This window comes from Rattus norvegicus, chromosome 7 (genome assembly GCF_021556685.1).
Source record: "Rattus norvegicus strain SHRSP/BbbUtx chromosome 7, alternate assembly SHRSP_T2T, whole genome shotgun sequence".
Lineage (NCBI taxonomy): Eukaryota > Metazoa > Chordata > Mammalia > Rodentia > Muridae > Rattus > Rattus norvegicus.
In genome coordinates, this window is record NC_141540.1 from 100,504,019 (window position 1) to 100,524,941 (window position 20,923).

The window sequence follows — 20,923 nt, forward strand, 5'->3', positions numbered from 1 at the left end:
ACCATCTGAGCCCCAGTTTCTCTTTTATCCAACATGCTTAATTTTCTTCTATCATTAGTACTTATGGTCTAATAATGAATCTCACAAAAGCAGGGACTTTGTTCAGCATCCTGGTAGGCTCTATAAGCTGAGCATATAGTACCTACTGGTACTAGAATATAAAATAATTCATATTCTTTTGTAAATTATAAAAGAATACATTCCATTCATTTATTTCTTCATTACAATATAGAAAATGTTGACCACTGGATTGTATCAGTTATCTCTTGCTGCGTAACAAATTAACCCAACACTTAGTGCTTTGCAGCAGCAACTTCCAAGGCTACTATACTAGGAGTTTAGTGGGTGGTTCTATCTAGGGCTCTCATGGGTTTGTACTTCTGATTCTAGTTTGTCAGGATTTGGCTGATCCTATAGGATCTGTTTTCAAGGTGATTCACTCACAAGACTGCATTGCTGCCAAGGTAGGTTTTTGCTATGTAGACCATTCATGAGACTGCCTTGACTCTTTCTGATATGGCATTTGGCTTCCCTTGGAATAGGTAAGTTGTAAGGTCATGAACAAATTTCACAATGCCTTTATGATCCAGTCTTTTGCCACATAACATTTTCCTGGCATCACATCTGTATTCTATTGGTCTCAAAGACCAATTTCAACTCAGAAAGAAATAAACTGTATAAAGGCATGAATTGAGGTAAGGGATGATCACTGGGAGTCATGTCATAGAGACCAAGGGAATCGTTTGTCTACCTGTGTGACAACAGGCATGTGGTCAGCCTGCAAACACCAGGCATGCGTTCAATCATGAATATGTGTATTGGGCTCTGCTTTCCAGAAGGTGGCATCCCCTGGAAAACATAAGCCACACAAAGGCATTGAGTGTGTCCTATAAAAGCTGGTAAAAAAAAAATAAAACAAACCAAAATCAAAACAAAGAGTCTTAAGAGTTCCTGAAGTGGGTGATTTGGGAGATTAGTTTCAAAGGATGACTTGACAGAAGTCCATATGAGATGCGGGAAAGGAGTTCCAGGAAAAAAATGAGTGTAAGACAAGGATATGTGAGCCAGGGCAGGATGCAAAGTGGGGAGTGGTCACGAGTAGGGTGTCCACTTCCATTCTATGTATGTCAGTCCTGCATGAGTGTCTGCACCATTGGAACAATAACTGATATTAAAGGGTGAAAGCATGCAACATGTGGCTGAGTTTTGTCATCTTCCCGTTAGTTCCAGTCAACGTGTTCAGAGCCCCTATGTTGGGGACAAAAGCAACTTCTTGCTTGGTGCCAAGAACAGGGGACTGGCACCTAAGCTGCAATGGGTACCAGGGGGGCATGACTTGGGCATGCACCAAACTACCGAGAGGCAAACAAGAGTGAAGTAGGAACATTGAACAGGTCACAGAGCAAGGGCTCTGGAGGCTGATGGAGGACCCTGTCACTGCTGTTTAGTCTCAGCGCATCCACACACAGTTAAGTTTAACAAAAGAGGATGGTGTGATCCATTGTTGACAAAGAAACAAATCTTTGTAAAGATCAACTTGGGGTCTCTTTTTAGCTCACTTTCTGCATCTCTTACAGAACTCAGAGAGGCCAATGCTACTCTGTCCAGCTGGAATGAGGTGACCCACATCTGGGTGGATGGAAACTGTAGTAGGAGTCCCTGCTTGGGACCTAGAGGCCCTTCCAGCTCACCCCCTGAAGCAATGTCAGGCCTTAGGACGTTCTGAGCCACAGGCTAACCATCTGGAAGAAGGAAAATACAGGTCATGAAGTGTGTGCCACGTCTGGCTGGAGACAGCCAGGCTTGATACTGTTACTCAGTAGGAGTGCTTTTCCCGGGGTATCCCCTTGCAATCTTAATTCTGAGGGAATGAACACACGTCTCTCATATTCTTTTCTGGTACCTATTGCCCAGTGATCTGAGTGAAACAGCCAGGAATTGCCTCATTTTAACAGGAAGAACTCAGAAGCCAGAGGTAATAGCAGACTTCCCCAAGCAATGAATTCAGGCCTTTCTCCCACTAAAAGTGGGGCAGAGAAAGGCTTCAGGATGGCCTGGCAGGGACTTGAGGGGTGGAATCTTACTCAACCAGCAAAGGCCAAACTAAGGATGCAGAGCTCTATGAACAGCCTCTAGAATTGGAGCAAGCCAGGACTGAATCATATCCCTACCCTAGTCAGTTGACAGGACTGGATCATACCCATACCCTAGTCAGTTGACAGGACTGAATCACATCCCTACCCTAGTCAGTTGACAGAATCCAAAGGGCAGCCATTCACTCCTCTCCCAACCTTTCCTGTATATTCTCTCTGTTGCCCAAGGCTCCAAAGCTTCACCCCTCTATAGTCACATCCAAAGGCAATAGCCAGGCACCAGCACACTTCCCATTCCAATGAGGGAGGCTAATGTAATACCCAATCATCATCACCTACACCACTGAGAATGCCCTCTCCAGGAAGGCAGTGTTAGTTAATAAATCAGCTTACAAACATCTCAAGAAGGCTATCTAGTACATGTAAAAAGGAGTTAGGTCTGGTCCGCATCCTCATCCTGTTTGACAAAGTAAAGGAACAGAATAAGGTCCCACTTGAGCAAAGCCCAAGGGAAGTAGAGCCCAGTTCTTCAGAGTACGTCAGAGGTGTCCCACAAAGACTTGGTGGGAAGACATACTTTCAAGTGAGCCTTGGAGTTGTGCCTGTCCGGTGGAATGGGTGGAGAAAGACATCTTAGGGAAAGAAACAACTTGAACAAAGACAGAGCAGTGTGACACATTCCACCCCTGCCCCCAAGGCTTCTGTGAGGACCTGCAGACAGCTACACAAGGAGCAAGTCCCACAGAGTGATGTGGAAGAGGAGATTGATAAATCTGGGCAGAGAGGGAAAGCCTGGACCAGAAAAAGACCAAGGTGAAGGTATGGAGCTTGCCCTGAAAGTCAAGATTGAAGAGAGCCTAAGCCAGAAGGCAGTGTCGACACATCCTCATAATGGCAGTGGGGTCCCAGGCAAGATACTTAACCTCTCTGCGCCTCTGCTTCCAAATCTTTCATGAGGATAATGAGACATTTTACTCAGAGGGGCTGATTGCTATGTAAGCCAGGACTGTGTTAACAAGAAGCTGGCATCACAAGACCATTTTAGAAGGAACCATATAGTTTCTAGGGCCAAGAAAGAAAAGAAGGCTGGACCAGATGCACCACAATAGGAGGTGACTGCCGGGGCCCAGGTGCCAGGTGATGGTGGCCCAGTGGGAAGCATTAAGCAGGATCTGAATCAAAGACCAAAGAGCCTTCAGAATAGCAAGTGGGAGCAGTGAGGGAGGAGGGGGTCTGAGAGCATCAAGAGATGACATAGGAGTCCCAGGAAGTCGTCGATAAAGAAGTAGGGCTTTCCCAGCCAGACAAATGCTCCAGGGGACAGGAGCAGACTAAGAAGACAGCTGGCAATGAAAGGCAGTGGAGAGAGGACAGTCTAGCCATTGCAGTCCCTGAGAAGACCTTGTCAAAATATAGACGAGTTGGACAGAGGTTTCTCCTTACAAGCAGCGTAGGAAACAGCTCTCGAATTCTTGGCTGTAGCTGCCATTAACAACAGTGGGTCTCTTAGAAATAAAGCTACCCCTGCCCCCATACACTCAAAGCAGTTGAAAAGTCAAAACAATAGTCAGATCCCACGACTGAAGACAATCTTCCAGCTATTCTCCTGGTTTTGAACAAGACCTCGTCCACATTGGAAATGGAAAACTATGTTGTTGCCTGTATACAGTGGCCTTTAGTCCCTCACCACGGACAGCTCAACATCCTCTGAGTACAATATGACCTTTCAGCTCTACTACCTGACCTCATAACACCAAACCCTCTTCTACCTTCTCTTCCTCACTGGCACCAGATAGTCCTGGAACTTGCAAGTCTTTATTATGTTCCAGAACAAGAGTGATGAGATGTAATTCTTGTCTCATTTCTGACCTTTTGAGGGACTTTGTTTTTTTGTTATGCTCGACCTGGGTGCTTCCCACCCTCTATCAGAATATCATGGGCACTTTCTGGAAGGCTGTGGAGAAGGAAGCATCCCCATAATTGAGGAGCCAGTTTTTCCTGTCCAGGTTACAGATTACCATGCCTAGACGACAACAGAAGCAGAACCCTGAATGGAGAGGCTCTTGCCTGCTGCTGCAGACCCCAAGTCTCCGCCCAGTGAAGGAGTCCGTCTCTGTAGGTTCAGTCTGCTTTTGGCTGGGTGAGCAGCAGCTGCTCACTGTTTCCATGCTGTCTTTGGAGGCCTTGCTATCTGGCATTGTGTGGGAAGGCTATGGGCTACATATAAACTCTGGCCTGTTAGGGCCTTTTTCTATGAGATGAGTTCCTAGGAATGAGCCTTCTGGTTGAAGTGGATGGTCCCCCAGTGATCTTGGTTGCACAAGCCTCTGGGACAATTACCTTGTCACTCTCTTTTGCCTTACATGACAGTTCTCACGTCTCATCCTCTGTGCTACTAACATCTGGGGCCAGAGTAATCCTTTTTGTGGGCAGGGGAGAGGGAGACTGGCTGTCGAATGCATTGTAGGATGTGTGGTGGCACCTTACATCTGCACCCACAAAATGTCAGAGCACCTTTGTCCCATTTAGTTGTGACCATCCCAAATGTCTCTTAAAAGATTACCGGATGTCCTCTGGAGACAGGGAACTCACAGGGTGAGACACCTGTCTAATTCGGCTCTTTATTCTCTTCTAATGTTTTGCAGAGTTCTTGGCATAGGGCCCAGGTGTCCAGTGAGGGACAAAAATGCGAATCACCTTCTGTGTGGTAGTGGCCATTAAAAACTTCTCTCGATGGTCACTGTATAGGAGCTCCCTTGCCTATCTTTCCCCCGGGTCACATTCAAGTTATGGAGCAAGCTCTGCTGCTTTTCTACCTCTGGGGAGACTTTGTGACCCAGCTCTTCTACCTCAAATTCTCCGGATTAAGAAATAGCAGAGACTTGCCAGGCTGAGATAACAGATGTCTAAGTGGATGGAGGACTTGTGGCCAGCAAGACTCTGGAAACCCAGACATTGCCTAAGTTCTCAGGTCCTTGGCACAGATTGGAGGTCATGGGAGAAACAATCTTCACGACTGACTGAGACACTGTGAAAGCTTGGAGTTTAGATCAGGTTGCTGGGTTGGTTTCTGGCATACCTGACTTCTGACTTGGGATCGGTACCATGGCAAGTACAAAGTGCTAAATATTGTATCAATAGCAGCTAATATTTATTGAGTGCTTACTATGTACTAGACACTGTGCCTTCAGCTTTTGATGAATTTTCTCCTTTGATCTTTGCGAAGTTCCCATGAGTTAAGTCCCATTGATTGTAATCTCGAGTTAAAAATAAGGAACTGAAGACATATTCTCAAGGTGGTAGATGCAAGACAGCAAAAATCCCAGCCACGTAGCACCCACTCTGAGCCAAGCACTGTTTGCTACTTTGCAGGCACTGATTTATTTAATTCTCACAACAACCTATTGAAGGAGGTACTATTACCATGTCAGTCTTTCAGAGAGAGGGTCAAGTACCACCACCTCGTAGTTGACAGGCTTGGACTTTGAACTGGGGGAGCTTGGCTGCAAAGTCTGTGCCATCCAGCTAGTAAACTGAGCTTTTGAGGCTCCGGGCCCCACTGTCTCCTCCACACTCTCCTACATAACACCGTAGCTGCACATTAGTAGTAAAAAGGAGGATTTGGGTGGAACATGAAGGGAGCTAGAGCTAGAATGACTTCTTCACAGAAAGCTGTGAACTGTTGGTTCTGCTTGCATCAAACACCAAGACCATCTTCTCCACATGGAAGGTCATTAGCTCTCTATACAAGCGAAGCACCATTGCTCAGACAAAGACTGATAACTGAGGCTAGCCAGTCTGTGTAAGGTGTCTTCAGGGAGCGTCACAAGGCAGAGCTTGATCAGAGGAGGAGAAAAAGATAAAACTGTGTCATCAGGAAATGATAGGAACAAATTGAGAGGATTCAGCCTGGAAAAGTGCGTGGTGTCACACAGATAGATGTCTTTAGTAAGTAACCCTGAGATTCTGAGGGTTAGACCAGGGAGGGGTTCATATCACACGATACTTCTTGCACTTGGCAGCTGGGCACAGCCCTTCTGAATGGATGGGTCTCCCTTTCACTAGGTTCATGACCCCCTAATGCAGTGAAGGACTTTCTATAGATCCTGGTTTAAGCTAATAGAAGATATTACTGTTCCCTTTTACTCATTGAACTCTAAGTATGAACAGCATACTGTGAGATAGTAGCAAATTTGTCATTTTATAAGAATCACACTGACAATGGAATCAATCATAAAAGCGTTCCTTGTATCCATTTACGTAAAGATGCATTTTAGAGTGAACTGACTTACAGAGAAGCTCCACCCATGAAGCCTCTTCAACATGGCTGTCTAAACAAGATCTCAACAAAGACAGCACCAATGACATGCTAATACGAAAGGGGCAAATCTCCCAAGTCTTCAGCCTTAGGCAAAGAACTATAGGTGACTAAGGAATGCCAAAAGGAGGAAAAAAGTCTTCCCTGGGAAGGGCCCCCAAATTGATGATCCAGTACCATGTACGTGGTCATCTCTGAAACTGTACATGTCCAAAGACTGACCCGGTTGTATATATGTATTTAGAAATGAGAGGCCATGCATTTGAGAGAGAAAGCAGGGAGGGACTGGAGGAGAAAATGATATATTTTAATTTCAAAACGGAAAAAGAAAAAATTTAAGAGTGAATTGACTTATGCAGGATTTGCATTAAAATGCTTAAGAAAGGATAGTTAAGACAGTCGTGGCAAAACATTGAAGGTTCTTGGATTCAGGTACTGACTGTAGTTTCCTGCTTTCTTTTCTGTTTGGAAAATTTTATAACAGAAATTATATTAATGGATTTTTAACCCATAAGTAGTTTGACAATTGGCACATGGCTAAATTTGGTGTTGCAATGTTTGACCACCTGTTGATAGAATCCAGCCTCTCTTACGGACACAGATCAGGGCCCAACTCTAGGCTTTACCTTGGCTCTTGCATTGGCCTCCCTTGAAGCATCCCCCTTTCTCTACACTGTACACTTAAAATCAAAATGTAAAAGCACGAAACCACACACTTTGGGGATACCATATGATGGTTCCATACATCGTGCAATGCTCAGATCAAGATAACTCTACCTGCCTCCTCACTGACTGCTTCTCTGTGATAAAAGCATTCCAAGTCCCAGTGCAATGGCGTGTGAGGCTTCCTCCGAACGCACACCAGCTATGTATGCCAAGGAGCACTCCAAAGGAATCTTCTTTTATTCCAGGCAAACTGCCTAAACCAGTAGTATCCTTGTTCAGTGTTACAGCAGGAGGAGGTCCAGCTTCATCCGAGGGGAAATTTAGGGTGGCTGCCAACTGGTGGGGTGGGGGTAGAATTAGCTATAAGGTTTTATTTTGATTGTGTGTGTGTATGTGGGGGCTGAGGTGGCATGCGTGGAGGAGCACACAGAGACCAAAAAACAGTACTGGATCTCCTGGAACTAGACTTACAGATTCCATGTAGGCCGCTGCAGGAGTGCTCCCAGCCCGAGCCACCTCTCTCGTCTCAAGCTATCAAATTTGAAAACCTGAAAATCTGGCGTAGGCAATTTGGCCTTGATGTGTCGGTCCTCCTCCCCACAACTGAAGATGGACTCTCCGTGCTTTCCAGTTTGGCACACATAACAGCCACTCTGATACATCAACCAACACAGAAATTCTCAGATGTCCACATTTCCAGCACACAGACGTGCATAGGCATGTGCATGTGCGGAGTTGGGGGAGGAAGTAAAAAAAAAAGTGAACACATGAAACATTGGGTTTTATTTCCAAAACTAACCCCCAAAGCTAATGAAAATGGCTCGTGTGAGAGTGGCTGAGCAGGGTAGGGAGATGAAATTGTTGAATTATGTTACATGTGATAGAGAAACAAGATTAAACTAAGAAAAAAGAATGCACCAACTGCCCTGGTGGCAGATTGTGACGTGAGAACAATGTAAATGTTTTACTCTAAGTCAGAAAACAAAATGTCATAGCTAAAAACGGAAAAAACCTGGAAACAAATGGAATTACCAACCCAGCAGGATGGTGGCACAAAATTAAGGAATGTCAAAACACCCCAAGACCCACTGTGCTAACAGAGCAGCTAAAGCAGTGGTTTACAACCCGAGGCACGTTTGTCACCCACAGATGATGCCTGCGGACCACTGGGGACATTTATTTTGTCACAATTGGAAGGTTGCTAGTGGCATCTAAGAGAATGGTTGTAGAGGCTGTGACGCACAGTGCCATCCCCACAATAATTAATCCAGCCCCAAACATGTGTGGCTGAGCACTTGTCCTGCAGGAGTATATTATAAAGATGAAGAGGACTAAAAAGTTACCTTTTTTCAGGTCCATGGTATGAGCAATAATTTAACACCATTGCTTCTAGCAATAATTTAATACCATTGAATAGTCCACATTTATTAGTGTTTGATGCATGTATTCATATTTTGCAAGAAAGATAATAAAATGCAACAATCCTAAAAGTTCTTGTGCCTGGTGCCTAATGCTGCCCACCCTGACTCTTTGGGACATTCTACTCTCCAATGCCCCGTCCTCCAATGGGCTTCAATGGGTCCCTCAGAGCATGGTGGTCTCACATATAGACAAGCACCTTTCATAATGGCTTGCATCCAAGAGGCAGAACATGGAGAGCCAAATCTTCCAGTGGCATGATGTCATTCCCACTGGATTCCAACCAAAGCAATGCCTGGGCACACTCTGCATCAAGATGGTGGTGGGACAGACCACATCTTGACTAGGCATGGCAAGGTAACAGAACAGAAGACAATGAGTAAAGGGAGGTCTTGTGGTGGCCCCAGTTAATCACAGGTGCTCAGATGATGAGGGGCACGGCCTCCATACCAGTGGCTATAAATAAACAAGGCTTTTGAGTCTGGAGATAAAAAAGCACGAGGGTTCCTAGTCATTTTGCACTGTAACCTTAGTTCACCCGACATGTCTAGATTCACCTATTGTCCAGAACCCTGAGTCACTGCTCATTTCCAGATGCATTTCCAGGTCTGTTTTCCCCAAGAGTGGTGTGACTGAGAGGGAACGTTGCCTGGGTGCCACAGGAAGTAAGTCCAGCAACTGGTGCAGTCCTCTCCCTCCCCAGGAGCCAGAGCTTGGGAGACCCTGCCCTGAGAAGGGTGCTTGTGTGCCCGTTCTTGTAGAGGAAGCAATGGCGGGGCCAAGCAGCCCTGCGCTCAGAATCACTTTTCCTCAGCCTTTCCATCATCCTGGCAACAAGAGTAGAAAAACCATGAGTTAAAACTCTGGAAAACCTGAGCAAAATGAGGTCTCAAGGAAACAGTGGGGTGCGGGGGCTGCGGGTGGAGGAGCACGTTTTTAAAGAAGCAAATGTCTCTAGAGCAGCCTCCCCACACAGCTTTTCAGCTGGGGAGACGAGCAGTTGCGGAGATGGGGGTAGCTCATGTTCGAAAGTTCTAGGAACCGGTGCATTGGGAATTTGAAAGTGAAACCACAGGATACCTGTCTGTGGTGGACTTCCTGGCCTGAACGCAGCAGTCCCTTTCTGGGGGGAGATTTCTCTGGCGCTGTTTCTGGGAGCCTCCTTGGGCAGGGCGCCCTAAGGTGAGGAAGTGAGGGAGGCTGGCTAACGTCCCCTCCTCCATACAAATGTGTCTGTCTGGTCCTGTGGAGGCTGCTGGCCTTTTCATCCTTTCCTGCCAGGCCCAGTGCCCCTAGCTCATGAGTGTTGTTCTACACTCAGGGTGCTGTGGAGGCTAACTATCCAGATCTGAGGGAGGAGGCCAGCCAGCAGGAGGAGAACTTGTTTGGCATAAAGGAGGAGCAAGAGAATCCATTCTCTTTGCTGGAGCCCTGGTGACTAACCTCAAATCTGAGCAGGAGAGAATGAATACTTCTCTGCTGCCAGGTAGGTCTCATTCAAGCCTCTCTGGTCTGAGTGAACTCTTGTCTCAGGGCACTTAGCAAGCAACAACCTGGGGCTGAGCAAATCCTATTGTTCAAACAAGGGTTTTCCTTGGTATTTCCGCCCCCAGGTGTCCTAGGCCTTCTAGGTTCCGGCAAATATTTCTGCCCACTCGGTGGCCACATGCCCTTAGGGTCATGTTGCTCCCTTTCTTGTCAGATAGCACATGTCTTAATTTCTTTGGGGAATTAAAAAAAAAGTGCCTTTTCTCTTGCACTTCACGTTCATGCGGTCCTGATCAACTGTCCTTCATGACTCTCTAAGAGACGGCGGGCAGATACCCAGACTGGTCAAAGAGCACCTTATTCTGAGCAGAATTGCCGACTCAGAGGTGAGCTGGTGTTGTGAACTGGGCCAATCAGAAACTTCCCAAAGACTTTATGTATGGCTGCTGATGCTATCTATATCTTCCACAATAGTCAGCAAAGGATTCCTTACATGGAGGGATATTGGTGCCAACTGCCTGAATTCTTGAGGCTTAACCTGTGAGGCAGCACAGCCAAGAGAGGAGTCCTGACACCATGGTTTGAGTCCTTCCAGGAGAGTCTAATAAATAATAATAGCAATATCTCATTCGTCCTCCGGTCTTGCCTGTGTGCTATTACCCAGAATCCTCTGCAAGACTATCAGTAAATAAAGAGACCATGTCAAGGGTATTCCTTTCCCACCCCAAGCCTTAAAGGACAGAAGACAGTTGTGCTTTCAACTGAGATATGGGGACCAAGAAGAGCAGGGAGGTGGCTTAGGCACAAACCATGCTAAACCAGATCTTGTCCATAGGTATTTGTACATGAAACGGACTGGAAGCAAATGTTTTTAAAGGCTCTGAGGATTCCTATTGTCCAGGACACTAACCATGAGTCTGACCTGAGAAATCACTTGACCTTTAGAGAGCTGCCTGTGCTCCCCGCCTATACTGGGAGGAAGAGGCTTAAAAAGAAAAAAAGAAAAAAAAAACAAAACAAAAAAAAACAAACTAGTTGGCACCACCAAGAAGAACCATCACCTTCATTGCATCCTTGCATCCTAAAAGACAGCCAAGGGAGGCTTCTCTAAAAAGCACAGTCAAGACTGCCACATGAGTTGACCAAGAGACTCGCCTGCTGACAGAGAAAAAAAGAACACATTTCCGGTTCTTGGCCAGCAGAACTTGCAGGTCGTTGCTGAGGACCAGTGGTTGACAGGCATGACATTCCCTTTGACCTGCTCTCTGATTCCTGCTCCCCAGTTCCTCTGCTGCTAGCATGTCCTGGGTGTGAGGGAGCCCAGGGCTGGCAGTATGTCAGGAGAGTGAGCTTTGTCTGTCCTCACCCTGGCCCTGACCTGATGGCTTGAAGAGCCCACCTGGCTGAATCAGATTTGAAACCTGACTCCCCTGAAGAGAGAGCACACGTTGTCTGTGGGAGTGGGTGGACCCGCAGATATGTGGTGCCCTAAGGAGACACTGTTAGATGCCTTCAGTGTTACCTGCTCCCTTTTAGAAGGCATCTGATTCTGGTCTAGGCATGAGGCAGCCTTTTACCAGCCTCCTTTTCTGCTAAAGGTGGCCAGGTTCTCCCCCTGAAAATGAGATGTGATCAAAGGGACCCCAAGGTGGCTTTCACAAGAGGCAGCACCTATTTCTGTACCCTCCTGTGGGGTTGGGGTGTTCATGCCCACCTTGTTGGGATAGTATAATCCGAGGCCATCCTAAACTAAAACCCAGCCATTTGGCCAGTGTCAAAGCTTCTGAACCTGTAAACCCAGCAGTCTTGAGTAAATATGCATGCGTATTTGCTTCTCCGGGGGACTTCTGTTAATTTAGTAATTCTACTTGGGAGGCCATAGAAAGCATCGCCTATAAAAAAAAAATGACAGCAATCCAGGAAAGCAAAAACCCATTAAATAAAAGAGCAAACATTTGAAAAGCACAAAGAATTTTAAGGTCTCTTATTTTAAAATGCTGTTAGCAAAGCAAGTGTCACATAGCTTTCCAGCCAGCTGCAAAATAGGCAGAGGTCTAGACAACATTTGTGGTGTCTTCTCCGTCTCTGTAAAATCCCTGATAGGACTAGTCAGTGATAAAGGACGTTACTACACACATAGATAGATGTATGGCCGAACACGTCCACAGTGTAACCTTCAACCCCACCCCATTTCTCCTAAAATACATGCCCCGCTGAAAATGCTATCTCGGGGGCTAAGGCAGCAACAGGCAATGAACTCATTTCTACTGTGCCATCATCTCGTCTGACTTTGGCACTCTCTCACCAGTTCAGGAACAATGTATGCCAATGACCCATGCACTTGGTTTTAAACTATTGTTCGTAGACTGACCTGACTACCCTCGCGCAAGCCACAAAGCAGCATCAGCAAATCCTTCATGGCACAGGAAGGGGAGGGGAACAATCAAAGTCCTTGATTCGGGAGCCTGACCTTCCCCTCTGGTTTATGAAGTCATTTGTTGACAGACGTTTTGTAATTAACGCCACAATCTGTGTGAGTGTCACCTGCCATTTGAGGTGTGTAGTGTCTATAAAAGACTGGTTTATTGGTGGTGCAATGCTAATTATGTTTATCTGAGAGCTTGATTACAAATCTGTAATGAATGTTTAAATGTCTGGGAAAATTCAGTGTTATAGTTTTATGTTTTGGTGGGCTACGTGCAAATAGTAAATAGAAATGTTCCGTGATGAATAGTAAATGAAATTTTAATTTTTAAGGGATTAATGGGCACAGGTCATCAAATGAAAGGAGGGTAAAAGTGAAGTCTTCTACCTGAACAGCTTCTTAGACATTAATGCTTCTCCTAGCAAACTGTCGTAAGGACAGCTGATTGGCTCCTGTGGATCCTAGTCACCATTTCCATAAAAGAGGCTGGGTTTAATCTTTGCTAAAGATTCATCCATCATTAAGATACTGGACAACCGTGAAATTTCCAGAAACCTTTGCGTACATTTATATCCCATTGTTAGCACGCTAGAATAATGAGTCACCCAGATAAACAGAAGTCCTACCTTCGAGAGGCATTTGTCCCTCTAACATGCCTCTCATTCTTTTACAGGATGGCAGCCGCCTCTGTAGAAACAGACTGTCACCTTTATTTCAAGGCACTTGTCTGATGGCTGAGTCTTCCACTTACAATTGAAACTCGGCCTTGGGAGAGTTTGTTTCAGGATCCTAGCCTGCATACCCTCTAGAACCAAGTAGAGGAACCTAGCTTCCCACATACATCTCCAGAGAGCCTCAATCCAGGAGCCACTCTACAGCGTCCTGCATCACCCCATCCCCACAGGTACTGGGAATTTTTTCTCCAGGATCCCAGCCTGTACAGCCTCCTGCACCAAGTATGTCTTTCCCTGCTTAGGCCAGACTACATTGTATAGGAGCCCCTCTACCAGATTTGCGCTGCTCCCAGTCTTGGTCAGAGAAGCATTTTATTATAGTGGGTAGGAGTTAATGTTTTGGGGGTAATCCCTTATTACTGACTTATCACAAACTTATTACTGTTCAAAGTGCTGAGAATCAGCAACTGTGAGTGTTCAGCTGCAGAGGGCGGGGGTCTCTATATTAATGTCCCATTCCCAGACTCAGGAAATGTCTCAGAAGTGGGGATGGGGGGAATGCGAGAGCCAGAGAACTGTGAGATGCTATACTGCAGACAATGTGGCTGTTGTATACATGCACTTACAGCAGCTCTGGTTACCTTGTGCACAGGACTTGCATAAGATCAAGCCAGCGAAAAATTCCAGAATGGAGAAGGGAGGGCCTCTGGAGATGCCACCCAAGGAGCTTTTGGCAGTTGAGGGCTACCAGGGAAAGAAGACACATGTTTCTTTCCAAGGTAAGGCCACTGGTAGAGTCCCCATGCCCTAGCAAAGACCCAACGCCCAGGTGCATGTGGACAGCACAAATTTGATGCAATAGGTTAAAAAAATAAACTAATTTTAAAGGACATGGAGTTGGGTGGAAGATGTGAGGGGGATGGTCCTGGAGGGGGTGAGGGGGCCAGGATCGGGATGGCTGAGATACATTGTATACATGTATGAAATTTTCAAAGAATTAAAAAAACAAAAGTCTTTTAGATCATTACTGGCTTCGGCTCATTGGCTGCTGCCAATACATTGTCTGCATTTATATCTCCCTGCCAATGGAAGAACCTTACGGCTTCTTAATTGGTGGGAAAAGACATTTCATAAAGGGTGAATGTGTGAAGGCCCCCCAATCCCACTCACAGAGTGGCTTCCCTTTCTCACAACCAACCTTGTTTTACAACTCGAACTAAAATTCAGAGAGGGCAAATGACTCAAGATTATAAAGCTGGTCCTTCCTGGACCTGAGAAAGACTCAAACCCAAGTTAGCTGACTTCAAACCCAGCTGCTTTTCAAGATAAAGAGCCCCTGTATCTCTACAGTCATGAGGTTTGGCACCAAAACTGCTTCCCAGTTCACCACAGTCTCTATGTGGGTCTCAAGAACAAGAAATCTTTAGACCTGACTGGGCCTACTCCCTCCTCTCTGCTATATTAGCTCAGGAAGGAAAAAAAGGGTGGGTTCAATTAAAATGTCTTAGTAAAATAAGCCAAGAGATGATCCAGGGTGCTCCTGACTTCCTGCCCCTCTGCCTGTGCCCGGTGTCCAGCCCTTAGGTCTGCTGCACTGTGACAGAGTGCCAACCACTAACTGCCAACTGTTAACTGTTAACTGCCCAGGACTGCTGAGCATGATGTCAGGCCTGATCATGTGACTTGTTTTGGCCAATGGGGTGTGAGCCAGCAGCTGCTGGTTCTTCCTTCTTTCCACTGTTGTTTTTTCCCTCCATGCAATGGACCATCTAGACTAGATGCTGCTAGCCACGAGAGGGTCCCACAGCAAAAAGGATTGCAAGCTGAGCTTAGGCCAACTTCAAGGGATGTGTTGATTAACCAAGCTGTGCTGGGAGCCTCTGAGATTGCAAGCTCACCATTTGTTGTCACAGCCGAATTTAACCTGTGCCAACACAGTCTAAGACTCATTTCTTTGTATTAAAAAATATTTTTTTTAGCTCTTATCGGGCACTAGGCTCTTTGGGAACTGATGCTATATCTTCCAAAGCTAGACCAGAGGTCCAGGCAGACAATGATGAAGGATTTTAGAAGGATACTATAGAAACCAAATGGAGTCCAGATTGGTCGGATGGAGCCACACATTCATAGAAGTTGGATGGGTGTCACTCTGTACTCTATTCACTCCCATTGCTATTCAAGAAATAGTGCGGGGCATGGCTGCATTTGGCATTTCCAGGGGGGTCACACTTTGGGGCCTGGAGTGATTCTGGGGGCCAAAGTTCTTAAATCTTTTATGTCCCAACATCTAACCAGTACTTCCTAAAACATCATCTCTGAATCTTGCTGTTTGTGTCTTTGAGTCAACAACTTACACTGAAACTCAATAGTAAGGGTCAGTGACATGGCTCAGTAGGGTTGTCTTTTTTATCATTATTATTTTTCATAGCGCTTGCTGCCAAGCCTGACAACCTGAGTTCGATCTCAGGACCCACATGATGGAGAGAGAGGATAGACCCTGCAAGTTGTCCTCTGACTTGCACACGTGTACTGTGTCTTGGGATGCACAAGATAAATAAATGTAATGAAAAACCTTTTAAAAAGAAACACAGGGATGAGGAGATGACTTAGGTTATAAAAGCACATGCTGCTCTTCCAGAAGACTCATATTCAGTTCCCAGCATCCATGTCGGGGGCTCGTAACTGCCTGTAACTCCAGTTCCAGGGGATCTGTCTCTCTGTTCTGATTCTCCTCACACCATGTATGTGCACAGACACAAGTACACATGATGAAAATAAAAGAAGCATAATACAAGAGGGAAAGACAGAGGGAAAGGAGACAGAGAAAACAGAGAGAGGGAGGGAGATGGGTCACAGGGATGGATGCCTTAAATGTCAATCGTCCTAGGCACCATGGCCTGTGTGGAAGGAAAAAGCCTCAGAGGAAAGCTTCTTGGTCCAGGTAATCATCAAGAAGCCTCCGATGTTTCTTCTGTCATGTCCTGTGGTCCGTGTACTTGGTTTTGGGTCAGGAGTATAGCAGAGCAGCTATGAGTGAAGAGAAGTTGAGAAAGACCTTGACCATGTCTATGTCTCCCTTACACTGCCCATATGGCATTGACACCAGAATGAACTCAGAAGGAAAAATGCCCTTCATGATTGTCCCACATTGAGCTGATATAAAGAGGTGGTCTCATCCCCATGGCAGTCAGGAAATACAGGCTGGTGCAGAAGGGCCCATTTCAGGAACTTCTTTCCTCACTTACAATGCGTGTCAGCATGTCAGCGAGCAGCTCAGGGAACTGCTGGGCCCCAGCACAGTAGCAGTCTGCAGCTGGGATGTGGCTCATTGGGACTCTTCTTCAGCTCTGGTGATAGATTTGGATGTCTCCAGATGTGCTATGGAAAATGTTACCTGAAGCTGTCACGAGATGTCACTTGTCATATCCCCAAAGTACCCCAGGGTCACTGACAACCTTCAACCCACGGCTCATGTATCCTGAATTACAACCAGAGCATCCCTGCTGCTCTCTGGTGACATGGAAGTGGTATCTATCCCCTCTCCTTTCATCCAGCACCAAATGACCAACTCCCAGAGGTCTCCTTCTCCAGATCCTTATTCCAAGTCACAGGCTTCAACCATTGCCTCCACCCAGGGGTGCTGTCTCCAGAGTAGACAGAAAACAATGTCTATGCATATAGCTGTTAACCATGCTCCATAGGTAGACAATGTGTCTTAAAATATTATCCTCAGACTTGGGCTGATGAGATGATTCAGTAGAAAAGGCCCACCTGACTTAGATTCCTAAGACCCACTTGGTGGGAGGGGAAAACCGGTCCACAAGTCATCCTTTGACCTCCACATCTATGCTGTTAAATACACACACACACACACCACAAAGACTTACAATAATTTTTAAAAAAAGTCCTCAAACTCTGTCTTTTGAAGTGGTCCCATTAGTTGGGACAAGGAAAGTCTTCTCAAGTCCCTCTCGCAGGCCGTTCCTCCTGAGCCTGCATGTTGAACAGACCAGATTCCCTCCCTTGGGCCACATTTGGATGCTGTCCACTGGTCAGTGGATGAGTAAGGTGTTCTTGGGGGAAACATCTTTCCTCCAGAAGCAGGGTGGGCAGCTGAGGGGTGGGAAGTCACAAATGTCACGAGAGATTGCAAAAAAAGGGGGGGGGTGGTGCAACAAGCGCACTGATTCAAGCCTGTTCTTGAAAAGCTTGTTCAACTTAAATCTCCAGTGACTTCATTGGAAATTTTAAGTCATGGGATTTCTCCCCCACCCTCTTCGGATACAAATAGGCAAGTCTAACAAAGGGATCCATGTGGTTTGTTTCTGCCTGAACATTCACAAGGGATATTTATTCTCAAACACTGGAGACACCTGAACATGTATGTTGTGTGTCCAGCTTTCTGGAGACAGGAAGAAAACACAAAAGTACAGGTTCCCCATGGGCCAGCTTTGACCTCAGCATTTCCGACAATCAGCCAATTTTTACCTCCCAGTCAGTCCCTGATATAGCTCCTTCAAAGTCATCCCAAGACTGCCGGTGAGGAGACGGAAACACACAGGTGTCACATGGTTTGTCTGAGAGGCAAGCTTTCGGGCAGTTGCCTGATAAACGTTGTGTTTGTTCATTAAAAGAATTATGTAGACCCATGATTCTTGAACTGAACTGAAAAACAAAGAAAAACAAGAAAAACAAAACCTAGGGAAGGGTTGCGTCCTACTTCGTAATGGGGAAAGTAGAACTCTTTAATAAGTGACTTACCAGATGTTATCAAATCAGGGTGGCTCTTCAGGTGAGACTTCTGTCCATCTAAAGAGTCATTCATTGTATGGGAAAGAAGAACAGAGAGCCCTGTTGGGAGACCTGGATATGTCAACTTCCTAGCCACGTAGGACCTAGCTACCCTGTGTGTGGAAGGAAGAAATCTTGGGGAACAGTTCTTGGCCCAGGCAACAACAAAAAGGACTTAGATGGTACCTATCGACAAAACATTAGGAGTGATAAGTGTCATATTGCAGGCTCATGGCAGGAAGTAGAATAGAATGGACCTGCACAGTGAGGACAGACACTGTCTTGTCTCCTCGCAGATGGCTGCCTTTTGGCTCCAGGGCTCTGGCCAGCAGTCCTGAGCTACAGCCATGACCTACTTTTTGTTCAGCCGGTTAGCCGTATGGCCTATTTCTTTCCGGCAGAATTATTTCCCAACAGTGGCTGGGTATGGCATGCTGAGCACAGCATTTACGCACTTGAATTCGAAGAAAGAAAAACCCCTTTAAACATGCAGAACAGTATTCTGGAGCTGGGAAAAATTAAGATCAGAGTCTCAGATGGTTCTCTGCTTTCATTCACATCGGTTTCCCTTCTACAACTGCCCCAATTGTGTGTGTGTGGGGGGGGGGTATGGGTTGCTCTACCAAGTACTTTCCACCTAGAATACAACTCTTTCCCAAGCTCGCTTTTCATAGTGGCATCTTAAGTTGCTAATAAAACCCCACTGTCCACAGAGGGCCCTGCTGTGGGAATCAAGGGAAGAGTGAGAATGTGGGTAAGTGATGTTAAGGTGGTAATTAGGCAAGGTAATTAGACCCTGTTGAAAGAGCTGAGCTGCAAAGTGCAGCGTGATAAAGGGGCTGCCTAGACAACTAAATGGGTGTAATTAGATACAAAAGCTCCCATTCTCTCTTCCTTTTTGCTTCTCAGGCTTTTTCTGATTCTCAAGTCCAAACCTGCTGGTACTCAATGTTTTTCCCCCTGCAGTCCCAGAGACTTGGTGAGTGTTCTGTCCCTCTGCCTGCAACCTCCCCCTAGTCTGCACCCTTTCTCTACCTCATTGCCACACTCTTCCCAAAACAGAGCTGCAACCTCTAAGGATTTTTCAGAGCACACGGTTGCAAAATCAGCCAGCTGGGAAGTAAAAACCCTGTACACTTCTGACAGCCATGGGCTCCTGTTTTAGTTCCCGACTCTCCTCGGAAATTGATTGGATGGCTCCATTCGCTCTGGACATAAGGCTCCACCCCCTGTGGGCTTTGACTCCTGCCCCAGATGATCTTTTCAACACACAAATTGCAACCCTCAAAGCCCTGCTGGCTTTCCAGTGTACACACAGTAGTCCCTAGGCTCCTTCCCTGGCGTCTATGTCCTCCGTGATCTGACCTCTTCGGCCGCCTCGTTCTCCCTCTGCACCCCACGATGTGATATGCCTGCTTGGTCTGACTCCACTGTGCGTTTCCTGCCTCCACGTCTCTGCACTCGGGATATTTGGACTGCCCAGTCCCTCCCCCATCGTGTCAGCTGGTGTCACCTCCCCCAGGAAGTCGGCTTCCTTCACCTTCCACGCCAGCCAGCCAGCGGTTCTCAAACTCCTTGGTGCTTTTGTTTTCTGCACTAAACCACAACCGGAAACTGTCTCTTGTTGATCCTCACCACCTCACCACCAGGCTGCAGACTCCCCTTGAGAGTAAACGTTCATTTTCCCTGTTAAAGGGATGCATCTGGAGTTCCTCAAACAATGGTGATCTGACAATAACAACAACACATTACTGTTTCTCCTGTACCTACCTTGGGCAGCCACATTCACTTTTCAACACCTGTCAGTTTGCCTCCGGTTTCAGTGATCTCTTCCAGCCCAGACCTTCATGTTATTTTCCTGAGTTACTTGCTACTGTGCTTTCTAACACAAACACCGAGACCAAAAGCAGCTTGGGGTGGAAACAGTTTATATTGCCTTACAGGGCCATCACGAAAGGAATCCAGGGCAGGATCTCAAGCAAAAACCTGGAAGTGGAAACTGAAACAAGAGACCATGGAGGGGTGCTGCTTACGAGTTTGCTTCCTGGGGTTTACTCACCCGCTTTCTTATGCCACCCAGGACTACCTGCTCAGGATGGCACCATCCACAGTGGAACGGGCCCTCTACATCATCAATAAAGTGCTCCGTAGACTTGCCTACAGGGCAATCTGGTGGAGATCGTTCCTCACCTGAGTGAGGTTACTACTTTCCAGATGACCCCTGCTTCCGTCAAGTTGACAAACAAAACAAAACAAAAAAAACAAAAACAAAAAACCCCACCCAACACACATGGACTTCAGTCACTCACTTGCTAACACCTATGAGGAGCCCAGAAGCCCAGCTCAGAAACGACACTTTCACCAAGTCCAGCACGTTTCTAATTTAATGGGAATCAGGCAAACAACTCAGTACGGTGGTCCCGGATACGGGAGTACAGCAGAGAATTACTATATGCCCCAAGGGATGGAGAGGGTAGGGACGGAGAGGGTACAGGTGGAGAGGGTAAGGGTAGTTAGAGGCGGGTAGAGAGTGCAGGAATTGAGAAAGTGGGGGTGGCCAGGGTAGAGATAAAGGAGGTGAGCATGGTGTGTAGGGAAAGAAAGGATAGGGGTGGAGAGTACATTTTTGGAGAAGTTAGGCATCTCCACACTGCAAAGGCTCTGGCCAAGCTTCCAATAAATGACTCTGGAGCAACTGTCTTTAGGAATTCCCAAAAAGATCAGCAGCGGCCGAGGGGCGTCTAGGACGGATGAGGTCATTTAGATCCCCGAGCTAGAGAGCTATGCTGTGAGTGCTGTTCACCGAGGCACAGGTTGTGGGCCAGGGCAGGCATTTCAGGCCAGCTTCTGTGGGAACAGAGCCCACCGCTTCGTCTGTCTCTAATGAACTATGTGACCTGGAGTTTCCTAGTCTCTATGTGGCTGGTTCTTAACAAAACCCAAACTCTCCATATTGTGGACTTTTTCCACAAGCATCCAACCCCTCCACTCACTGCCCCCTTAGCACCAATATACTGGATAGTAACATTTTCCCTAGCAAAGCAAGTGT

The 20,923-nt window shown here is 46.5% G+C and overlaps 1 long non-coding RNA gene across 5 annotated transcripts in view; it reads right to left on the minus strand.

The window, feature by feature from the left end:
• The window catches only part of LOC134479916 (uncharacterized), a 61,776-nt gene that overhangs the window by 7,594 nt on the left and 33,259 nt on the right, over positions 1–20,923 (minus strand). For 2 of the 5 annotated variants that reach the window (XR_015625598.1, XR_015625596.1), the window contains one exon: positions 8,482–9,323. The exons of 1 other annotated variant lie outside the window; for it this stretch is intronic. This is a non-coding gene — a long non-coding RNA (uncharacterized LOC134479916). Of the gene's footprint in view, positions 1–8,481; positions 9,324–16,970; positions 17,197–17,571; positions 17,749–17,844; positions 17,935–19,644; positions 19,874–20,923 lie in introns of those variants that run through there. 2 more of the 5 variants (XR_015625593.1, XR_015625597.1) reach the window with 2 other exon arrangements.